Here is a 25,367-nt window from a genome sequence, read left to right as displayed (position 1 = left end):
GTAAATGCTAGAAATAGTGCCAGCTCCTTCTTTGAAGTTCACGTCATTCGGGAGGGTGGTTACAAAAAGGCAAGGAATAATGTTTTTTGGAGACAAACACTATCGCGATGGCCAATATTTTGTGTTAGTGTCAGACATCTGGAATAAAACAAGAGGGTCATGCATGACATCACAATAGCAGTCAAGAATCCCAGAGAAGAAATGGCTTCACGAAAAGTGTGCTCTGGCAACGCCTGCAAGTCTCAATGCTAACTAAGTGGCAGTAGGGGAACAGGGCCCAGTGCAGAGCCATGTGTGCATTTACCAATGTTTGTAAATAAATGACCTTCCACATCCTGGCATGGCACAGGCAATGGGCTTTGAAGCTTGCTCCCCTGGAGACATCCTGGGACAATAGCAAGACTATTCCAAAGAGATCCGATTTATAAGAAATAGGTTAGAAACAAAACAACTTTGGGGAGCGCTAGACATAATGGAGCAGTGTTTTATTTATTCCTTGAGGATGCCTTGCTTGCCCTGTGAGTCTCACAGCCCCCTCCTCTTCCGCAGAGCCCAGGAGGGGTGTGATCTCCAGTTCACCATTAGACAAGCTGACATAAACAAGTCTGGAGTTGCAGGTCTTGCGTGGATCTATCGTTAAGGATAGTAGGTTAATGAGAAATGCAGGGTTATACCCTTTCTAAGGAGTATTTAAAAATTCGCCAATGTCTCTGAAAATCTGTGAACTTATTTCAAAGGTTGAGAATGAAAAGGAAAAGTTTACAGCATCAAAAAGGTTAAGGCATAAGTTTAAGGCTGGAGCAGGGTCTTCATTTTTTCCTTAAATGATAGTGATGATACACAGCAGACTTTTTTCTCTATGATAAAGTTGTGGACTCTATTTTTTTTAAAAAAGAGAGAAGATCACTTTGTTCTAGTCCCTTGTTTTGGGAGGGGAATAGCCTTCATTATAAGAATCCTTATGATTTACTAAAATAGATCTTACAGACTGCAAAGGAGAAAATGGATGATTATGGTGTGCAGGTGAATTTAATCAGATCACTAACTTCAGAACCATAGAAGCCTTCCCCCAGTCACAACCATAACTCCGTACCATGGATAAGAATTATACTGAAGTCAGACAGGAAAATCAGGGACAGATGGTCAAACTTTTCTTTAACTCTTCCAAGAACAGTGTTTTGTAGCTGTGTGTTTGTGATGAATCAATATATAGATTTGAGCCCAGTAAAAATGTTTTGAATACAAACACATACACACCAGTAGCACAAGAAAAAAACAATTAAGGTTATAGATTAAGGTAGAATGAGTTACATCCCAGATGTAAGGGGCACCCTTATTCTTCCCTCACCTCTAGAGGCTTCATAATTATCTTGATGTTGGAAGATCACAGAGCTTTAAGAATGCCAGATCCCAACATGGACTTAACCTACTTAGAAAGGGGACAGCTGTGATTTATTTTACCCCAAAAGTGCTGATTATTCAGAGCACAGATTTGCAATAGTGCCAGTTACAGGTGCCCTCAAAAGCAAAATGAAAATAACTAGAAGCAGCGGCCACTCTCCTCATAGCTCCTTGGGCAATAACACTGGGAAACCAAACAGGACAAGCTTCCTGTAGGCAGACCTCTCACAGTGGGTGCTCCTGAGAGCTTGTGCTTGGTCTGATTGGTTGGACACTAGGCCAGAGTCAGGAAGACCTGATTTCTCTAACTCAGCCCTCCATGCACACGACCTGTGCATCCTGTTTTTCTTCCTGTTCTCCACCACCAGCAGAGAAGAGGCAGAAATACACCCATGATCATGGGAACCACAATAAAGCTTGATGAGTGAAATGTGCTTGGCTGTAAAGTGTCACTTGTGTCCCAAAGTTTATAAAAATATAACTTAAAGACACCAAAGAAGGGCAAAGACAGATATCAGAATCCCATGTTCTTTAGTTCACCCTCAATTCCTACACAGGAGAGAAAAAGGCAAGAGGTAAGGAGCAAGGATGGAGTCATTTGAGAAACATGACATCAGGCTTAGGAAATGTGCATTTTAGCCTCACTAGACTTTTAGCTAGACTGGATGTGGTACCTGAGGCCTGATTTTAAAAAATCTTCTGACTTTCTAGGGATTTGAGAATTACAGGTATCAAATGGCTTAAACTATTCAGGAGGTAAGATGTAAATTCTCTCTGGAACTATAATTATGTTGGGGTGTTTTATTATATTCCTATGCATGACCTGAGATGGCTACAGAATTTGCAAGGCCCAGCACAAAATGCAAATGGTGAGTTCCATGTACGATAACTGTAAAGGATTGCAGCATGAGGTCGTAGGTGACTGCACAGGTCACACATCCATGAAGATGGTCCCACATCAACCACAGTCAGAAAAAGAATGAAATATTTCTGACGCTCAGTGATCAAGCATGGCGGATTGGAATAGAGCCTGGACGATCTGGGGAAAGCCACACCCAAGCCCCGTGAGGGGAGGTGTATAAGATCCTTTGTCTGTGATTCTTTCAGAGTGCTATAATACTCAAAGGATGTTGAAGAGTAAGGGGGAAAAAAAACCCCAGGAAACAAAATCTTGCTTCAGGATATATTATTATTTCCATGATCATTTTCAAGGATGCACAAACATATGTCACAAAACCTATAATATCTTTAAATCTTAAAGGGAACAAGACCTAATTAATTATACTTAACTAATTTCATAGTAACTATGAAAATTGCAAGAATAAAAATGGAGTCACTTATGTCAAACCCTAACCAAAAAATAAATAAATAAACCTGGAAATGAAATGAGGAAGGGGATCTTACCTATGTGCGCCTGATAACAAGAACTATCACAGAAGACTCCAGAACCACAAATTTGCACAAAGGCCATTTCTGCAAAGACATCTGCCCAGCAACTGCCTGTCCAAATTAGACTGGCTTCTTCTCGATACCTGTAACCAAGGATTATTATTTTCAAAACAACTTATGTCACCCTCATTTTGCATTTAAAAGCTTCCCCTTGGGCTGGATGCGGTCCCTCATGCCTGTAATCCTAGCCACTCCAGAGGTGGAGATTGGGAAGATGACAATTCCAGGCCAGCCCAGGCAAAAAGTTGCCAAGACTCATCTCAACCAATAAAAAGCTGAGCATGGTAGAGCACACCTGTCATCCCAGCTAAGTGGGAACCGTAAGGAGGACCACAGTCCAGGTTCGATCTGGACATAAACATGAGACTCTATCACAAAAATAACCAGAGCAAAAAGGGATGGAGGTGTGGCTCAAGTGGTAGAGTCCCTGCAAGTACAAGGCCCTGGGTTCACACCCCAGATAACCAAAAACCAGAAAAACAAGCCTTCCCCTTGTCTCAGCCTCACTGAATAAACTCAAGTTACTTTACTAGCTCCTGCATAGTGCTGTCGTGATGCTCATCCCTGAGTAAACTTACTCAGCACCGAGAACCTCTGTCTGTTTGCTGTTTAGGTTGATAGTGATGTGTATCAACCACATATAGAGAGAGAGTCACTACATCAAAAGTATGACAGGCTGGTCATTTGAATTCAATTGTGCATTGGATTTCTTAAATTGATTTTATTTTTCCAGAGATTTCATAAGTTCAATAGTATTAAATAAAACCTTCAAATCTTAGTTGTAAAGAAAAACTGATCTTGTGTGGTGAGAACATGAGCATTGGGGATACCCTTCCCTTTCCTTTCTCTCTTCTTGCCTCTGTGTCTTTCTTTTTCTTCTTTCCCATCTCCCTTCCTCCTCCTGCCCTGCACATGGCTGACCTGTAAACATGGTGGGTTCCAATGACAGCCATCGTTTGATATCATGTGGTCACACTCAAGCATTTGTGATACTGTCACAGTCTGACATTAGTGTCACCGAGGAGACTCTGGCCTTAAGTCACAATGCTTATGAATTGCAGTGTACAAATGCACACATGTGCACATCTTTGTGGATAATGCTTGCCTTAACTCAATCCCAATGACATGGACTCAGCGAAAACCTGAGCTCCCTGCTGAAAGTGGCCAACACATGGTCAATGCAAGGTGCTCATAGTGTCAGGAAGAATGAAATACTTTAGAATTGACCTTTCATCTGAACAGAAGTACTAAACTCTGTTATGTAGGTAGGATTTTGATTCAACCACGGGACCACACAGGGCAAAGGTGCCTCAACACAGCAGCCTCTTGTCACCCTCTGGTGTCACTCGAGTTGCTGAATCCTGCCTTGGAAGCCTTTTATCCCTGGAGGCAGAGTGTAGCACCAATGGTAGGGAGGGATAGTCCCCAGCCAGAAACTAACTAACCCTGTCAGTCTTCTCCACCAGGGAGGTTCCAGCTGGGTAAGATGCCCACTTACAGGAAAATCATTTTAGTAAAATACCTCTCAAATACTTCATGATACTAAAAAATTATTTGTAGTTTATCTGAAACTCACATTTTTTTCTTGCTAAATGTGGCCTCCCCCAAAATATGGAATTTAGCAGAGCGTGCCTTGGACATTTTCTGGGCATTACCGTGCTTCTCTTCACATGCCCCTAACAAACTCACCCCAAAGTATAAAGGATGTCAAAGGTCAGTGGATCCCACTGGAGACACTGAAGCAGTGACACTCAGCAGCAGCAATTGTGGTGGGAGGGCCCCAGCCAGGAGTGTCCTGGGGTCTGGGGACTGCTTAGGAAGCCCTGGGGAGTTAGTGACTACATAGGGGACTGAGCTGGACTCCCTGATTGCTGTCTTTTGTTTGTCATCCTCTCCACTTAGAGAAAGAAACAGCAATGCAGAGTGTCATTGTGCTCGGTTTTCACGGGGATGTTTGTACTCTGGCCAAATATTCACTGACTATCTGAGTCAGCAAACAGCATAGCTCCTGGGGCTGGGCAACCCTGGGACTTCTTCCAAGCCAGGGCTGGGGAAGGAATCAAATTCCAAGTGGGGGGGAGTACCAGGCCACCAGCAGAAACTTGTCCTCCATGGAGTGTCAAAATCTGCGGCTGTTATTCTTTCCCCTCTGGAGGAAGCACATGACTGTTGGAAGAAAAGACTGAAATTTGGAGCAAAGTAATTTCTCCCATAATAAAAGAGCAATTTAAGAAACACATAGTGTTTACTGTGTGATCAGTATTGTTCTAAGTGCTTTGCAAGTATCAGTTCATCAAATCTTTTAATAAACTGGGAGGTAGGTATTTATCATTCACCCCATTTTGCAGAAGAAGAAACTGAGGCACAGAGGTAGCTTGCCCAAGGTTGCACAGCTAAGAGGTGACTGAGACAGGAACCACTCAAGACAATCTTTTAACCACTTTGCGGGATGTAGCAAGCATCCGACTTTTTTGTATCAAGCTGAGAATAATGAAGATATGTTTCCAGGAACAATACAGCATTAGCTCTGCAGAGGTCACTGATACATGACAGGTGGCTGGCACTTCACAGGCACACAAAAGCTGTGGTTATTGACTGAGCACTGGTGGCTCATGCCTGTAATCCTAGCTACTCAGGAGGCAGAGATCAGGGGTTCACAGTTCAAAGCCAGCCAGGGCAAATAGTTTGTGATATCTCAAAAACTGCAATACAAAAAAGGGTTGGCAGAGTGACTCAAGTGATAGAGAGCCTGTCTAGCAAATGTGAGGCCCTGAAAACCCTGATACCACCAAAAAAAAAAAAAAAAAAGATCATGGTTGTTGCTGTTACCCAACCTTCACTATGGGCACTAGGCTCAGTGCAAGCTGCTGGGGACACATAGAAGAAGCACTGACCTCTGCTGTAGCAGTGGACAGCTGCAAATGACCCCTTCTTCCATGGAAGAAGGAACAGTGGAGCAGAAATGTTAGACCACTAGCCACCACACCTGATTCCTAGCCCCTCTCCACGCTGGTTACCTGCTGTCTGTCTGCATCCCCTAAGTACATGCTTGGTGACTATACTGTGTACCCAAATATACTATCGAGCTTGGCTAAATTAGATGGAATAAACCACCACAGTGTGTACCTGGGGATTAAAAAAGTGTTATTATTAAATGTTGCTGTATTTCTCAACACTTTAATAGAACAGATTTATGGGATGAGGCATACTAAGATTTTGATAGTGTGAACTTGGACTTCTTGCTGATGTTTATAAAATCACAGAATCTCAGGGTTGGCCAATGCCTCCAAATCCTGGCTCTGCAATCCACCTGGGGTCTGAACTGTCCCCTAGCCCGTTCCTCAAGCTCTGAGAATCCTGGTACGAGTTCAGTTGCTCATGCAACTATGATTTCAGCTATAGAATGCTTCCCATGCCAGACATTTATTATCTATCGTGTGAGCATCAGCTTTACATCCTCTACTTTATCTTATCCAGAAAGCTATGAATGGACTGGCACAGAGACTCAAGGGTTAGAGCACCTGCCTAGCCAGTGTGAAGCCCTAAGTTCTAACACCAGTACCACCAAAAAAAAAAAGTTATTAATTTGAGATATTTCTGCTATACATTCTCCTCTAAGCACTGCATTAGCTACACCCCTAAGTTTTTGTGTCTGTTTTCATTTTCATTTATCTAAAAGCATTTTCTGTTTTCCCTTCTGATTTCTTCTTTGATTCATCAGTTATTTAAGATGTGTTGTTTATTGACACACACTTATGTATTTCCCAGGTTTCTTTCTGTTATTGGTTCCTGATTTCATTCCATTGCAGTCAGAAGATACACTTTGCATTAATTCAATCATTTTTAATTGTGAGAAGGTTTGTTTTATGGGCTCTCAAATGGTTAAATCTCCAGAAGGTTCCATATGTACTTGGTAAAATACATATATGGCTGTCATTAGGCTCTATAGCTGGCTGTTAGGTCTAGTTGGTTTGTAGTGTTTGATCAAATCTTCAATTTCGTAATTAGCATAGAAAGTTAGGTATGAAAGTCTTCAACTTTTATTTTTCCTGCATGTGTTTTTGGGTGCCATTTGTTAAGTGCATGTATGGTAAACCACTCTTATCCATGGGGGATGGTCCCAGACACACAGTGGATGTCCCAAAACTCAGTACCTAACCCTATGCACAACTAGTGCGATATTACACAGTGATAACTGAGTCACCATGGATACACTGGACAATGGGATGACTTACGACCCAGGTGAGACAGAGTGGCATAACACAGGGTTTCACCATCCTAAATGAATAGCTTATTTTGGAATGTTCCGTTTAATGTTTTCTGACCACGCTTGACTACAGGTAGCTGAAACCATGGCTAAAGGAGGAACACTAACTGTCTGTGATTGTTAGGGTCTGCAGAAGGACTGATGCTTTCATCACTTTAAAGTGTCCTCTCCATCCCTAGTAAGTCTTTGTTTTAAAGTCATATTAATGAAGCCACTACAGTTGTCCTCTGATTTCTGTTTGGCTGAGGTATCTTTCTCCACCTTTTCACTTTCAACTTGTTGATATTTTTTAATTGAAATTGTGTCTCAGTAGATAGCACGTGGTTGGATCTTGGGTTGAAACATCTCTGCCTCTGCATTGGATTGTTAACCAGTCAAAATCGATCACCTATAACATTATAATTGATATAGCCGTGTTTGCATCTGATGCTTCACTTTTTGTTCTCTGTACGTCTCGTAACCTTTTTGTTCCTCTATTTCATTACTGCTTTCTTTTGCATTAAATGTTTACTGTAATATTTTCATCCCTTTACTGTGTTTTCACTGGTTAATTTTACTTATGTTCTTAGTGGTTATACGTGGTTTACCATATACATTTTAATCTATGTCGGATTCATATTAACTCAATACCAATGAAATACAGAAACCTTACTCCTGTGTAGCTAGCTCTGTTAACTCCACACCTAATTTCTCCTGGGCACATTCTGTTGCCTGGTAGCCGGTGTGTGGGTCACACTTTCTAGTTTCTTTGTCTCATAATTTTACGTTATCAGCAACTCTGGGTAATGATCCCCTCACCAAGCCTTCTTCTTGGTGGTGGTGTTTGCTTGTTCATTTGTTTTGTGACTTGGTCAGACCTTTATAGTGACATCTATCTGCGCCCCCCATCCCCACTGCCTCCTAACGCCTCTGGTGTTGCCTCCTGCAGGGAGCAGACTTAGGAGTGCACAGGGTGAAGTTCATTTGAGCAGTACTTTCTTTGCCTGTCTGCATGCCTGATCCCACCCAGCTGTTAGGCTCAGCTAATTGCTTGCTGATTGTTCAGTTGTTTTCAACAGCACCCTGGGGCATAAATTGCTCTACAATCTGATCCAATTAAATTTGGACTCCTTTGCAAGGGTAGTTTTGAGGTCAGTGTTTGAGGTTTGTTGTGGCCCCAAGGGGACTCTTTTTAACTGTATCTTTCCCTCATTCTCTCTCATAAAATCACTAGTCTATTGTTTAGCTTGGCTTTCTTAGGATGCCTCCTCTTAATTGCTTACCACTTAATTGCTTATGAGCGTGTCTTTGAGTTTGACCCTCCCACACTCTGTTCTGATAAGGGATGGTAGGAAAGCCTGCTTCTCCCTCCAGGTAAAACTTCTGAGCTTTGGCTCTACAGAGAGAGATACAGACATTGGCATGCTTCTTCCTGGTGTGTCCTCTGGTTTAGGAGCAGGGCACTGGGTGGGGTAGTAGGCTGTGGTTTTCCCAGCTTGGCTCTCCCAGTATTAGGACAGCTGCCCCATGAACAAGCTGGGGTGAGGGCTAGTGGGGTCTCACTATTCTCAGTGTACTTGACAAGTTGGGGCATGGATGAGAGAGGGAATTCTTGCCTGGAACTGAGCCTTTGCAACACTTAGTTGAGGAGGATGAGAGAGATTGGCAGCCTGCCTCTCTCAGGAAGGTATCACAGCCCTCCATTGAGAGTCAAGTGCAGCAGACCTGTCTCTTGGCTGAAGACACCTGGAGTTTTCTGAGCTGGCAGGGAGGAAGTAGGTCATGGTTTAATGCCACAGACTCTTAAGGTTCTTACAGAATTGGTGTAGATATTCTTGAGTGAGGCGTCTGCATTTGCTATTTGCTGTAGACCAATGTCCAGAGGTTTTGATGGTTGTTGTGGGTCTTTATAGTTCTACCAGTCATCTTGTTTAGCAGAGGAGCTGGTCCATACCAGAAGTGAAATACACTTTTATTGCTCATGGCTTTCTCAAGTGCACTTCAGATAAACAAAGGACAACTTTCACAATTGTTTAAATGGCCTAGAAGAGGGGAAAGACTTTCCTGGTAGTCACAATGGCACAGGATACATGAATGTGTGTTTTAAATTTGGTTGGTTGGTAAGTGGTTGGTTATAAACTACTACCTGAGTCAGAAAGGATCAGATATGGTTTACAAGCTGCATACTGTATAGCAAGAAAAGTTAAAAAAAAAAATAAAAAGTGATTGAGGAAAGCAAGGTGAACAGAGAGTAAGGATTTCTTAGAGGGATTTCCCATAATGGTGATGCATTTAAGTGCTTGTGCTTTCTTGACTGTTCACCACTGTATCCAAAAGCAGATGAAATTTTTAAGGTTCCTTGTCTATGCAGAGGTACTAAACTTAAGACCTAGCCATTACTGCAACTTACAAGCCAACTTGGCATCTGGATTCTTTGAGATGTGTTTTCTCACAGCGCCTATCCTGTGGTGTGGGATCAACTGCTCATTAGCACATTTGTACGTCATTTGTTTTTATCGTCTCAACACCAGTATTAATCCCCAGACTCATGAAATAACTACTTACATTGTTCCTCTAAACATATTCCACTAAAATTTCTCATCACATCTTAGAAGAATAACTGAAGTCGAAACGTGCGTGAGAAACTCATTTGGATTCATGGCTCTGAATATTTGAACCATGCACTGCTAAACTCCCCTTCAGTTTTTTATGGTTGCCCATGGTGCCAATATGATGTTCTTTTCTCTTGTTTCAAATTCTATTTTTAAGTCATAAATATTAATTTCCCTCACAGTTGTCATTTCCTGAAAGATTAGTCCTTTGGGATATATGGTTGACTTGTCATGCCAAAAGACGAAATTACAACAAATTGAGTTTAAAGATCTTGACTGACTGGTATTCTTGATTGTAGAACCAGGCAGCCCTTAGAACCAGACCAGTTCTAAGAACTCTGGGGGTGCAACCAGACCAGACAACACGGATGGACGGAAAATATTGCTTTATTGGAATCAGCTGCCACCTGTGACTGGCTCAGCTGCTATGACAGAGATGAGACTGTTTGTCACAGGGTCCACTAAGTTAGTCTATGCACTAGGTTACATTGCAGTTTATCACGCTGGAAGTACAGAGGAATCCTCAGGCCTGAATATAGTTGAACAGCACCCAAATCAAAGTGATTATGTCTTCATCAGAAGTTAAAACCTTCGAGCTGCATTGCTCAGCTAGAATCTATGTCCACCAATGAGTCATTTCCATCCTCCTTCCTTGCTAACAAAGTAGCATATGATTTTTCTCAGGGTAGCATATGACAAGCTCCAGATATTATGATATCTTTCCTCTTTGCCATATTCTTTTTTCCCAGACTTCTTTGCATTTAGAAGTGGCTATTTGCCCCAAATCTGGTCATGCGGTTGGAAAGTAAGTCTACTGGGGAGTCTGCTGGCAAATATTTTTCTCTACTTAAAGAAAGAAATCCCCCATTTCATTACATTTTCTTTCCCTTTCTATATTAAATATACCTGTGCAAAGATGTAATATTGGAGCATTGATAGTTACTTTGCAACACTGGGAGACAAGCCTAAGGATAAAATGTTGGTATCCTGATGACTAGAAAGCCACAATGAATCCACACCCTGGATAGCAGTTTTGGGCTTCCACAACAACTTGGAAGCTTGTCTTTGAAGTTTTTGCTTTATGAAATAATTAAAACCACTTAAGTCACTTTGCGGGGGCGGCGGGTGGGGAGGGGACGACAGGTGTTCTGTTTGTAGCAGAAAGCATTCTTAATGAATACAATGTTCCTCCTAAATTGTTGGTTACAGTCAGGTGGCACAGCAGAGAATTTTACAATAAAGGCAGAAGAGTTAGAAGGGAACCCTAATATAGGATAGTACTAAAACAATCTTGGGTGTTCTTTTTACTCAGATATTTGTGTCACTAAAATCTTCAGGAATACCAGATTCTATATACAGTAGTTAATTAAAAACCCAAACAGAGCAAGGGTTGTTGGCTTTTTCCTGTCACCATTTTCATCTGAATAAACATACTGAGGACCCTTGTCAGATTTTCAAAACATCTCTAAGTCTCACCACCCTGACTGAATCTCACCAATATTACTGCTTTTAGATGTCTTGCAAATTCCTATTAAGAATGCATGAGAGGAATTTGCAAGCTCTATCCTGTCTCCGATTTCCTTTGGAAGAGGAAGGCTGTCTGCAGCCCAGGGCATCTCCGCCCCTCCCATCCCAGCCTCCCCTGTGCCAGGCTGGACCACCCTGACGCTGGCTCCTGCTAATGCTGGCTGACACAGGCAGGGACCTGGGTGTGGAGTTCTCTCTTAGGGGTCTCTGTACCACCACAGCTGAGTTGTTACAATGCTCGCTTCTGTTTCTAACTTCATCTATCCTGGGAGACTAACCAATGTGCCTTTGTTTTATTTATTAAGTAGCTTGTCTGTTCTCCATTTCCTTTTCCTAAATACATTCACTCACTCTTCCACAGTCATTTCAAAATACCAGCGCAGAGCTGGGAACCAGTGGTTCAAATCTGTAATCCTAACTATTTAGGAGGCAGAGATCAGGAGGATTGTGGTTTGAAGCCAGCCTTGGCAAATAGTTTGTGATCTTGAAAATACTTAACACAAAAAGGGCTAGTGGAGTGGCTCAAGGTGTAGGCCCTGAGTTAGAGCCCCAGTACCACACACACACACACACAAAATAATAATAATAAATAGAAATTAGAGCAGAGCCCTCCAGAAGGTATTGGCTCCTGTCTCTGTCATGTCAGCACCAAAACCTCACTAAGACAGATAATTATCTGTTTCTTATCCTATATGACCACTACATTTAATGGGCATAGTAATGTAAATATCAACATGTGATTTAGAATTCATCAGGTGCTTTCCTAATAAACACTTTGTCATTTTATTAATTTACTGAAGAACAAGGAAGTTGAGACGCAGAGAGTTGGTGACTTGCTTAGGCTCACATGGCGAGAGTCAAGAAAATATACGAGGTGTGTCCTGTTCTCTGTCACAGATGTTTGAATAGAGGTGAGGATGACATCTCCGTGGAGAGAAGCGTCAGCATGCATTGCATTGCTATGCACAGCCATTGACTTCTTCCCTTTCCCAAGTGACAGAACCAAGCTTGCCACTGTCTGGGGAGACTGAGCCAGCTCAGGGAGTGGGTGGTGCCAAAGGACCAGAGGCATATGTCAGCCAAGCAGGAATAAAGGTTAGCCCAACAGAATCATCACTAAGAACTGGGTTTCCAGAGCAGATGCAGGGAAAGAAAGGGGAAAGGAAGGAAGGAAGGAAGGAAGGAAGGAAGGAAGGAAGGAAGGAAGGAAGGAAGGAAGGGAGGGAGGGAGGGAGGGAGGGAGGGAGGGAGGGAGGGAGGAAGGAAGGTGGGAAGGAAGGAAGTGCTGGAGAATGAGGAGAGGGATAGCACAAGGTGCTGGAGGCAGAGGTGTGGTAGCCTGGGACAAAATGCAATGATATAGTTCACAACAGAAGCTATAAGTAAGAAAAGCACCTTGACCTGCCATCAGGCTGTGCCCCTCTTGAAGTTACTCCACATTGTACAAAACAGTAGTATTCTGGCTGAGCCTTGCCCTGAGTCACTCCATTTGATAAAACAGCAGTTTGCTCCATTTTGAGTGCAAATGCTCAGACAGAATGACTCCACGCCTTGTGTGTGCAAGTAAAAAACCTCCATCTGTCCAGCACAAACCATGAGACACAGATTGATAATTTATTTATATAAATAAAATATTAGCACCTATGTACTTATCAAATTAAATTAGGAACATATGGATACATGGGCATATCAAAACCAAATCAGAAAAACCAGGTCAATAAACTTATAGAATACACCAGCCAAGGAATGATGAAACTTCCTAACCTGGATTCTATAAAAGGAAGGGCACCTAATACTGGTCAGTACCCATCAGCCCCTCATCAGACCGTCTGGTGCATGTCATGGATCAACAGGGATCAGCTGCGACTCTGTCCCAGAACTTCATCTCACCAAGATGTTTACTGGACTCACTTAAATTGCTGCTCCTCCAGACGCAGTAAGCATGGAGCCCACTTTATCCCTTAAGCCAGCCCTGCACTAGAACAGCTCTGTGACTAAGCTCATTATGCTAATATCTTATCTGACCAACTGCAGTAACTCCCTGAATCAGTATCAGCTCCTTGCTTTCACTCTGGAAAGGTGCCCTTGGACCCTGCCGCTGCTTTAGCACTTTCACAGTCATTGTGATATAGATACAAGCTTGACCTCTACCCCCCATTTGATATCTATCATGATTTTATATATAATTATGTGAGATAATATATAATTATGTAAAGTGCCATCTGATAGTTAATATTAGTAATTAAGATTGGGATAAAAGAACCTGCAAGTGCCCCGGCTCTGACTGCCAAATGAAATCAGTAGTTCTCACCAAATTAAAGTCAACAACATTGATGTCAGTTTAAATTTATTGTTATTCAATAAATTACAAATGTGTCCATCTATATTTCTGACATAGCTCACTCATGACAGACCTAGTACCGCTCTGGTGTCACAGGCCCTCACCCCACTGGAAGGCTAAAGAAAGTAAAGTACCAAGGGTGAGAGAATGGAGTTTCATACTTTCCTTAAGAGTGCCAGTGATCAATACAAATGGTAATGGGGTGCTCCCAGAAATTCTCTAAGTAGAATGTAAATCCTGTTTTAAAATGTTATTCCTGAAAAAATATAAGGGAAATGTCTGTGAGAAGAAGCAATAGAGACACACAAATTTTAGTTGTTCACATTGTGTATGGGAAGGAAAGAGGACATACCACTGCTGCCATGAAGATCCTTAGGAAAAAATCAAGGGTAGTGGTAGAGCGAGGCTGGGGACACAAGTAAAACACATTGCCTTCTTTTTTAAACATTATTTTTGTTTAATAAGACAACGGAAGATTTTAATGCTAATAATACTTCTGGGCATCTTTAAGTGCTTGGCTTCATTTAAGAAACTACACAACTTTGAGTTCATTTGCCCTGAAAGTGTGTATCTCTTAGCAATGACATAGGTTCTGTTTCAATGGGTAACAACTATGCTGTGAAGTGACCAGCCATCCCATTCTGCCCAGGACTAAAGGAGGGTTCCCTGAATGTAGGATCTTGGGACAGGTAAGGTTTGGGGTCAACCAGGACAAGCTGACAATCTGGAGCCATATTCTTCCCATGATAACATAATCATTCATGGAATAACCCACTCCAGAAGGCCCTGTCAGGCTCACCCATGGCACCTGCCAGGATTGGATGAATAGACAGATGAGGGACAAGCCTGGGGCGATCATGATGGCAGGATGAAGAGTTAACAAGGATGGGCAGAATCTTCAACAGTCAGTTAGAGGTTCAGCAATAGCCTGGCCTCTAGCCCCACATTTGGTGATGATTGTAGTGCTCATTTTCCGAGGGAAAATTTAAGTGTTAAACCCTGCATGTGTGCAGTAGACCTTTAGGAATTCCATCCCTACAACCCATAACAATGATCTTTTTCTTTGTGACCAGAGAAAGACAGAGGAGAGACCCTAGTACTCACACCTTGGTGAACTCTCAGTGTTTTCCCACTTTGCTCCCTCTTGGCCCCTTCTTCACCCTGAGTTTGCACTGATGCATTAACTTATTGTTGACAAGTCAGCAAATGATTTGTGAGCATCTTTTTTACTTATTGTTGTGGTTTAGATCTTGAGTGTCCCCCAAAGGCCCCATGTTGAAGTCTTGGTCATTGTTCCATGATGCTATTGGGAGTTGGTGGAGGCTTAAGAAGTAGGGTCTAGTGGGAGGAAGTTAGGTCATGAGGGGTGGGCCCTTGAAGGGGATGTTGGGACCTCAACCCCTTCCTCTCTCTTTGCTTCCTGGCTACCATAAGGTTAACAGACCTCTTCCACTACCTGCTTCCAGCATGATGTACTATGCTGCCACAGGCCCAAAGCAGCTGGTACTATGACCATAGCTAAACCCTATGAGCCAAAATAAATGTTTATTTTCTCAGGTGTTTACCACAAAGACAGAAAGCTAGCATACTTATTATGTCAATGTCAAAATGACAAATCTTGTCAGTTCAAATGTGTACTACTTCAGAAGTGACATTGTATAAAGAAAAATTATTTTCTAATTTAAACATGGGGAAACCAAAATCATGTATTAAAATCTAAAATGACAGGACCTGTAGTGACTTTTGTGTAATGCAGAATTGGTGGCAAAAAAACCTGGGGGGGCTGGAGAATGAAGAATGAGGAACTTTCCTTTCCTTATGATTGATGTGCCTGGGGTTTCAGCCTCTGAAAATCAAGGTGTGTATTTGATGAGCTGCAATGAGACAGGGTGGAGCTCCTCAGGCAGAGGCCCGAGGCTGGCTGGGGCTCCAGCACCCTCTCTCCTGATGACTGGCAGGCCATCGGCAAAACACTGTCCTGGAAAGCTCTAAGCAGCCCCTTCCACAGCAGACAGCTATGCCCCGGGCTGCCCTGGCTTCAATCTGCCTTGTGGAAGCAAGATTCCCACTCATAATTGAACCCTAAATATCCTAATTGTACCCTTTCAATATTCCAGAAATTGGACATGTTATTAAAATGTGAACTCGAGAAAATGCATTTCTCCCTCCTCTGGGAAGTGGCATAAATAACCTTATCTCACCTACTCTCATGTCTCCACGAGACCCTGCACCTTTCCACATAGCTCAGCCATATGTGGTAGTAAGAAATGACCTGATAACTCTGGGAATTCAAAGTGTTTCAGAAAGGTGTGATGATTTTATGTGCCAACTTGACTGACATACAGCGCCCAGCTGTTTGATCAAACCCTCATGTAGCTTTTGTCACAAAGGTATTTTGTAGATGTGGCTGACATCAGTAGTTGACTTTAAATAAAGAGCTGGACTTCTGTAGAGTGGGCATATAATCAGTCATAGGACTTAAGAGCAAAACTGGTTTTCCTAACCCAAAGAAATTCTGCCCTGGTGTAGATCTCTGCCTGAATTTGCTGATTACTGGCCTGCTCTGTAGATTTTGGGCTTGTAGGTTCCACAATCATGTGAGCCAGTTCCTCAACCCCCTCTCTCTTCTTGGTTCCGTTTCTGGGGTGGGGGGAACTCCTGACTATTCTTGCCTCTTAAATAATCCCACACGACCAAGAAAATTAAAATGTGAAAAGCCTAAGGACCTGAAAAGACTAAAGCCTCTTGGGGCTTACTGTCACCTGAGTCACCTAAGTGCCCTTTCATTCAGCTAGTGTGTGGCCTGGTGACCTCCAAGTGCACAGAGTGAGGAGAGAAAAACAAGTCCACAAATATTACAGACTTGTGCTTTTTTTTTTTTTTTAGAAAAGATCACTGAATTCCCATTTAACTGAAAACTCCACTCCTGGATATGACTGCCATGTACAGTCTATGGTGACAGTGAGTATTGGGAACAGAAAAGTCCCTTACTTTCCACGGTGCTAAGTTGGATCTCAGAAGGCAGCGTGCACATAGCCTCTTAGCTAGGAAAGAGCTCTTGGAGCTGGGCTGCTGATCCATCTCTGGGCGGCTTTCAATTTGAACATCATCTTCCAAACGGACCACAGGATCGACCTTTCCCTCTGCCTTCTCTTCCAAGTGCCAGAATGATTAATGAAAAAATTTTATCTTTGCAGTTCTAACTAATGACTTGTTCCTCGTTTCTGTAGTGTTATCCAAAAGAAACAGCTATTCATGAAGGCCTTCTTGATAGGCATACTCAGCTATTTCACTTCTATGAGACCATCTTCATCCTGTAATGCTCTGGGGCTGTGGCAGCTGTTGGATGTTTCTTAGTTTTTGCAGAGCTTTGCAGCTGCGGAAAAATTTCTACTAAAGATTCTCCAACTTAGTTTAATGCAGATGTCTGGACTTGGTGTGGTTAGTGTAAAAATTCAATAGCAGCAGTAATTATTTTTATTTTATTGTAATATACAAAAGAAAATCCTGGCTTCCAGACTGGAAAGTCCTACAGTGAGTCAATAAAGTCTCCACCTCTGACCTCCTCAAGGGCTGGGACAAAAAGCCTTGTGGTTCTTGAGCCTGGGTTCAGCCGCTTAGAGTGTCAAGGTCAAGGTCCTGAGGCCCTGTGACCTGGCTGGGAGATCTGGGGCTGCAGAGTTGAGGTCACTCCTGGCCTCTCTGTCATGGCTCCTGCTTGGCGGCTGGGGCTGGCAACAGAGATGTGCACACAGTCAGAAGGGAGGTTGGGCTTAAGTCCTTTGTTTTCTGGCTCCAACAAAAACAACTTCAGCTTGAGATGTTTGAAAGAACTCCTTCACTTTGGGGATTTGTGACATCCCAAAGAGAGTTATGGCTCGTCCTCTGATCAGGAATCACAAATGTCCTAGGCACATGCACCAAGTAGCGTGGGTTAAGACACATCTCATCTGTGTTGGACACAGACTGAGAGGGCTGCTCACATCAAAACTGCATTTCCCTCCAGTTACCAACCCATGACTGTTCTATGACAAGTCAAGAGGCTCCTGTTGTCATACTCAGCTTGCTCAGGCAGTTTCAGTCCCTCTGAGAGGGGACTGGTCTTTGTGGACCTGTCACAAATTAAGTTTTCTGTCTTATGTGTCACTGATGCCTCAAAGCTTAGCCTCGCAACAGTGCCAGGTCAGTGGGGCAGAGTATGAAAATGAATTTTCAAATTTTCTCTTGCAAGTTTTCTGAAGTCCTCTGTGTGACACCATAAGATATTTTTAAACTTTCCCCTCTTGCAGGCAAAGTTTGGATGTGAAATGGTGATGGAGAAAAGAAACCAGAGCAGAGTAAGGTGGGATTCAGTAAATGGCCCACAGCTCTGTACATATCAGTAACTGAGAGTAGTTTTTTTGAAAGAAAATTCAAAAGTCCTCACAATATTATATCTTAACAAAATGTGTTCCCTGGTCCAAGAGAAGAGGGAGCAGGGCCAAAAGGGCTCCTGGATGGATGGTTGGAGGATGCAGACCTGCAGAAGCAACCCAGGACTTACAGGAAGAGATGACAAAGAGCACTGAGTACCTAGCTAACTGTAATGGTGACTTCACTCAACAGTGACCCCAGTGTTGTCTTTTCATAGAAACACCAAACTTGGATGGTGCCTTGGGATTCTAATTTTATTTCCAGAGGCCACTGGCAAGAAGGGACCTGGTTCTTCAGGATTGGACAGCCAGTGTGGTCACCCTCAGCCCTCATCTTCTCCTGGCTCCCACTAGGGAAGGCTGAAGAAGTTCCCTGGGTACCCAGAGGTGGGTGCCTGGAATGGGTCAAAAGACAGGCAGAATTTTACTAAGAGAAAGGAGGCCTTGTCCACAAAATGGGGGAAGGAATCAGGGTGACCTGTGCTGTGGCAGGGAGACCCCAAAACACAGGGTTCCCAGGGCAGGGAGATTATGACCCACAAGGAGGATGGGAGAATGAAGGAGGAGCTGGGGAGAGTCCTCAAAAAATGATGGGAACACAGAGAAGAAGCTGGGTCAAAATACCCACATCAAACTTTTCCCGCACAGACCCACAGGGAAAAGTGACAACAGATAAATGTGATGCTGACCAGTGTCACTTCCTTTGAGTTACTTATAATGACCTTCCGAGCAGCTCTGAAGTCGCTCCTGATACTTCAAGTTCTGCAAAGCTGGTCCATTTGGCTAATTCTATCGACTTTACATGAACTAAGTAAATTAATAATTAAACAAGAGCTTGATCATGGATAATAGCATTCACTGATCCTGGATTTTATCTTTATTCATACAAACAGATCTCAAACATTAAGATCAACCTTTCCCAGTATTGCTCTTTCCAGAAAGCATTCTTCAAGCAGCACTTCACTAGAACAAGCATCAGAGGAGCCGTCTTTTTCTCTGAAAGCCTCTGCCTTCCAGGTGCTCCTCTGTGGAAAGCAGTGGTCCTTCTCCACCCTGACCACCAAAAATTCCAGTGTTACCTAGGTATTTTGCCTTTACCCTAATCAGTGTTTGCATATGTTTGGCTGACATGACAATATATTCATTTTGAAATGACATTGACAGATCCAAATTTGTCATCGGGTGAAGGGAAGACATCCAAATGCAATAGAAATCAAGGATGTTCTGGAAGGATGAGGTGGGGTGGGGGTGGGGAGAAGGGAAGACCACTTGTTCACACTCCATCTGTGATCCACTAGCATTGAAAATCTGCACAAAGCTCTGGCTCCTTTTATTAGTTATGTGCCAATTTATAGAAAAGTCATGGAACACGCCTGTTCCATCATAATAACCCCTGTCACTTACAGAACCTTTTGGAGCTGTGCTCAGGACCTTTTAAACATAATCTCATTAAGTGCCACCTGAAATTCTGGGAGGTCACTGCAGTTATGATTGACATTCTGCAGATGGGGAGGCTGTTCTCCAAGAGGCCAAGTTAATCTGTCCAAAGTCAGAATTAGCACTGCAATTTGGAAGCATCCAATTCCCATGTCTGCGTCTAAACCAACACCTCACCTTGTCTTTGAGGACGTTTTTCTGTCACACATCCTTCCCACCTCAACCTTGGCCTCAGCTTAACCCTAATAGGTCTCTACCACTCAAGAACGGGGTCTGCCTTTGCCTCATTACCAAATACCCCTCAGAAGCAGGTACTCTATATTCTGCCTAAACCCAAAGTCATAGCATTTTAATAGGAAAAATGTTTTCAATTGGACACTGAAAAAATTACCTGTAATTGAATTAATCACAGAAAGCTAACATTTCCTATTAGGCTAGGGATGTAGACTTTCTTAAGAATACCTGGCAGCATACACATCTCTTTTTTTTCATTTTTCTTTATTATTCATATGTGCACACAAGGCTTGGGTCATTTCTCCCCCCTGCCCCCACCCCCTCCCTTACCACCCACTCCACCCCCTCCCGCTCCCCCCCCCAATACCCAGCAGAAACTATTTTGCCCTTATCTCTAATTTTGTTGAAGAGAGAGTATAAGCAATAATAGGAAGGAACAAGGGTTTTTGCTGGTTGAGATAAGGATAGCTATACAGGGCATTGACTCACATTGATTTCCTGTGCGTGGGTGTTACCTTCTAGGTTAATTCTTTTTGATCTAACCTTTTCTCTAGTTCCTGGTCCCCTTTTCCTATTGGCCTCAGTTGCCTTAAGGTATCTGCTTTAGTTTCTCTGCGTTAAGGGCAACAAATGCTAGCTAGTTTTTTAGGTGTCTTACCTATCCTCTCCCCTCCCTTGTGTGCTCTCGCTTTTATCATGTGCTCATAGTCCAATCCCCTTGTTGTGTTTGCCCTTGATCTAATGTCCACATATGAGGGAGAACATACGATTTTTGGTCTTTTGGGCCAGGCTAACCTCTCTCAGAATGATGTTCTCCAATTCCATCCATATACCAGCGAATGATAACATTTCGTTCTTCTTCATGGCTGCATAAAATTCCACTGTGTATAGATACCACATTTTCTTAATCCATTTGTCAGTGGTGGGACATCTTGGCTGTTTCCATAACTTGGCTATTGTGAATAGTGCCGCAATAAACATGGATGTGCAGGTGCCTCTGGAGTAACCTGTGTCACAGTCTTTTGGGTATATCCCCAAGAGTGGTATTGCTGGATCAAATGGTAGATCGATGTCCAGCTTTTTAAGTAGCCTCCAAATTTTTTTCCAGAGTGGTTGTACTAGTCTACATTCCCACCAATAGTGTAAGAGGGTTCCTTTTTCCCTGCATCCTCGCCAACACCTGTTGTTGGTGGTGTTGCTGATGATGGCTATTCTAACAGGGGTGAGGTGGAATCTTAGTGTGGTTTTAATTTGCATTTCCTTTATTGCTAGAGATGGGGAGCATTTTTTCATGTGTTTTCTGGCCATTTGAATTTCTTCTTTTGAGAAAGTTCTGTTTAGTTCACGTGCCCATTTCTTTATTGGTTCATTAGTTTTGGGAGAATTTAGTTTTTTAAGTTCCCTGTATATTCTGGTTATCAGTCCTTTGTCTGATGTATAGTTGGCAAATATTTTCTCCCACTCTGTGGGTGTTCTCTTCAGTTTAGAGACCATTTCTTTTGATGAACAGAAGCTTTTTAGTTTTATGAAGTCCCATTTATCTATGCTGTCTCTTAGTTGCTGTGCTGCTGGGGTTCCATTGAGAAAGTTCTTACCTATACCTACTAACTCCAGAGTATTTCCTACTCTTTCTTGTATCAACTTAAGAGTTTGGGGTCTGATATTAAGATCCTTGATCCATTTTGAGTTAATCTTGGTATAGGGTGATATACATGGATCTAGTTTCAGTTTTTTGCAGACTGCTAACCAGTTTTCCCAGCAGTTTTTGTTGAAGAGGCTGCTATTTCTCCATCGTATATTTTTAGCTCCTTTGTCAAAGATAAGTTGCTTATAGTTGTGTGGCTTCATATCTGGATCCTCTATTCTGTTCCACTGGTCTTCATGTCTGTTTTTGTGCCAGTACCATGCTGTTTTTATTGTTATTGCTTTGTAATATAGTTTGAAGTCAGGTATTGTGATACCTCCAGCATTGTTCTTTTGACTGAGTATTGCCTTGGCTATTCGTGGCCTCTTGTGTTTCCATATAAATTTAAAAATAGATTTTTCAATCTCTTTAATGAATGTCATTGGAATTTTGATGGGAATTGCATTAAACATGTAGATTACTTTGGGGAGTATCGACATTTTTACTATGTTGATTCTACCAATCCATGAGCATGGGAGATCTCTCCACTTTCTATAGTCTTCCTCAATCTCTTTCTTCAGAAGTGTATAGTTTTCCTTGTAGAGGTCTTTCACATCTTTTGTTAGGTTTACACCTAGTTATTTGATTTTTTTTTGAGGCTATTGTAAATGGAATTGTTTTCATACATTCTTTTTCCGTTTGCTCATTGTTAGTGTATAGAAATGCTAATGATTTTTCTATGTTGATTTTATATCCTGCTACCTTGCTATAGCTATTGATGATGTCTAGAAGCTTCTGAGTAGAGTTTTTTGGGTCTTTAAGGTATAGGATCATGTCATCTGCAAATAGGGATATTTTGACAGTTTCTTTACCTATTTGTATTCCTTTTATTCCTTCTTCTTGCCTAATTGCTCTGGCTAGGAATTCCAGTACTATGTTGAATAGAAGTGGAGATAGTGGGCATCCTTGTCTGGTTCCTGATTTTAGAGGGAATGGTTTTAATTTTTCTCCATTAAGTATAATGCTGGCTGTAGGTTTGTCATATATAGCTTTTATAATGCTGAGGAACTTTCCTTCTATTCCTAGTTTTCTTAGAGCTTTTATCATGAAATGGTGTTGGATCTTATCAAAGGCTATTTCTGCATCTATTGAGATGATCAAGTGGTTTTTGTCTTTGCTTCTGTTAATGTGGTTTATTACGTTTATTGATTTTCGTATGTTGAACCACCCCTGCATCCCTGGGATGAAGCCTACTTGGTTGTGGTGAATAATCTTTTTGATGTGTTGTTGAATTCGGTTTGCCATTATTTTGTTGAGGATTTTTGCATCAATGTTCATTAAGGAGATTGGCCTACAGTTCTCCTTTTTGGAGGTGTCTTTGCCTGGTTTTGGGATAAGTGTAATACTGGCTTCATAAAATGTGTTTTGCAGTTTTCCTTCCCTTTCTATTTCATGGAACAGTTTAAGGAGGGTTGGTATCAGTTCTTCTTTAAAGGTCTGATAGAATTCAGCAGAGAATCCATCAGGTCCTGGACTTTTCTTTTTGGGGAGACTCTTGATTGCTGCTTCAATTTCTTTTTGTGTTATAGGTCTATTCAGGTGATTAATTTCCTCTTGGTTCAGTTTTGGATGATCATATGTATCTAGAAATCTGTCCATTTCTTTAAGATTTTCAAATTTATTTGAATATAGGTTCTCAAAGTAGTCTCTGATGATTTCCTGGACTTCCATGGTGTTTGTTGTTATCTCCCCTTTTGCATTCCTAATTCTACTAATTTGGGTTTTTTCTCTCCTCATTTTAGTCAGGTTTGCCAGGGGTCTATCGATCTTGTTTATTTTTTCAAAGAACCAACTTTTTGTTTCATTAATTTTTTGTATGGTTTTTTTGGTTTCTATTTCGTTGATTTCAGCTCTTATTTTTATTATTTCTCTCCTTCTATTTGTTTTGGGATTTGCTTGTTCTTGTTTTTCTAGGAGTTTGAGATGTATCATTAGGTCATTGATTTGGGATCTTTCAATCTTTTTAATATATGCACTCATGGCTATAAACTTTCCTCTCAAGACTGCCTTAGCTGTGTCCCATAGGTTCCAGTAGGTTGTGTTTTCATTTTCATTGACTTCCAGGAACTTTTTAATTTCCTCTTTTATTGCATCGATGATCCACTCTTCATTAAGTAATGAGTTATTTAGTTTCCAGCTGTTGCATGTTTTTTGTCTTTACTTTTGTTGTTGAGTTCTACTTTTATTGCATTGTGGTCAGATAGTATGCACGGTATAATTTCTATTTTCTTATATTTGCTGAGGTTTGCTTTGTGCCCTAGGATATGATCTGTTTTGGAGAAGGTTCCATGGGCTGCTGAGAAGAATGTATATTGTGTAGAAGTTGGATGAAATGTTCTGTAGACATCTACTAGGTCCACTTGATCTATTGCATATTTTAGATCTTGGATTTCTTTATTGAGTTTTTGTTTGGATGACCTATCTATTGATGCTAATGGAGTGTTAAAGTCTCCCACAACCACTGTGTTGGCGTTTATATATGCTTTTAGGTCTTTCAGGGTATGTTTGATGAAATTGGGTGCGTTGACATTGGGTGCGTACAGATTGATTATTATTTCCTTTTGGTCTATTTCCCCTTTTATTAGTATGGAATGTCCTTCTTTATCTCGTTTGATCAATGTAGGTTTGAAGTCTACTTTGTCAGAGATAAGTATTGCTACTCCTGCTTGTTTTCGGGGGCCATTGGCTTGGTAAATCTTCTTCCAGCCTTTCATCCTAAGCATATGCTTATTTCTGTCGGTGAGATGAGTCTCCTGTAAGCAACAAATTGTTGGATCTTCTTTTTTAATCCATTTTGTCAAACGGTGTCTTTTGATGGGTGAATTAAGTCCATTAACATTAAGCGTTAGTACTGATAGGTGTGTGGTGATTCCTGCCATTTAGTTGTCTTAGTTGTTTGAAGGTTTGATTGTGTGTACCTAACTTAATGTTACTCTCTACTGTCTTGCTTTTTCTTATCCTGTGGTTTGGTGCTGCCTGCCTTTTCATGGTTAAGTTGGGTGTCACTTTCTGTGTGCAGGATCCCTTGCAGAATCTTTTGTAATGGTGGCTTTGTGGTCACATATTGTTTTAGTTTCTGCTTATCATGGAAGACTTTTATTGCTCCATCTATTTTGAATGATAGCTTTGCTGGGTAGAGTATCCTGGGGTTGAAGTTATTTTCATTCAGTGCCCGGAAGATCTCACCCTACGCTCTTCTTGCTTTTAATGTTTCTGTTGAGAAGTCTGCTGTGATTTTGATGGGTTTACCTTTATATGTTACTTGTTTTTTCTCTCTTACAGCCTTCAATATTCTTTCCTTAGTTTTTGAACTTGTTTTAATGATGATATGTCGTGGAGTAGTTCTATTTTGATCTGGTCTGTTTGGTGTCCTGGAGGCCTCTTGCATTTGTATGGGAATATCTTTCTCTAGATTTGAGAAATTTTCCGTTATTATTTTGTTGAATATATTATGCATTCCCTTCGCTTGCACCTCTTCTCCTTCTTCGATGCCCATGATTCTCAAGTTTGGTCTTTTGATGGAGTCAGTGAGTTCTTTCATTTTCTTTTCACAGGTCTTGAGTTGTTTAATTAATAGTTCTTCGGTTTTTCCTTTAATTACCATTTCATCTTCAAGTTCTGAAATTCTGTCTTCTGTTTGTTCTATTCTGCTGGATTGGCCTTCCGTTTTGTTTTGCAGTTCTGTTTCGTTCTTTTTTCTGAGGTTTTCCATATCCTGGCAGTTTTCTTCTTTATTGTTGTCTATTTTTGTCCTGAGTTCATTTATCCATTTATTCATTGTGTTCTCTCTTTTACTTTGGTTTTTATACAGTGCTTCTATGGTTTCCTTTATTTCTTCTTTTGCTTTTTCAAATTCTCTATTTTTATTGTCTTGGAATTTCTTGAGTGTCTCCTGTACATTTTGGTTGACCCTATCCAGTATCATCTCTATAAAATTCTCATTGAGTCCTTGTAGTATGTCTTCTTTTAAATTATTCTTGTGGGCTTCATTGGGTCCTTTGGCATAGTTTATCTCATTTTGTTG

Source organism: Castor canadensis, chromosome 1 (genome assembly GCF_047511655.1).
Source record: "Castor canadensis chromosome 1, mCasCan1.hap1v2, whole genome shotgun sequence".
NCBI classification, from domain to species: domain Eukaryota; kingdom Metazoa; phylum Chordata; class Mammalia; order Rodentia; family Castoridae; genus Castor; species Castor canadensis.
Note: the sequence above shows the minus strand (reverse complement) of the source record.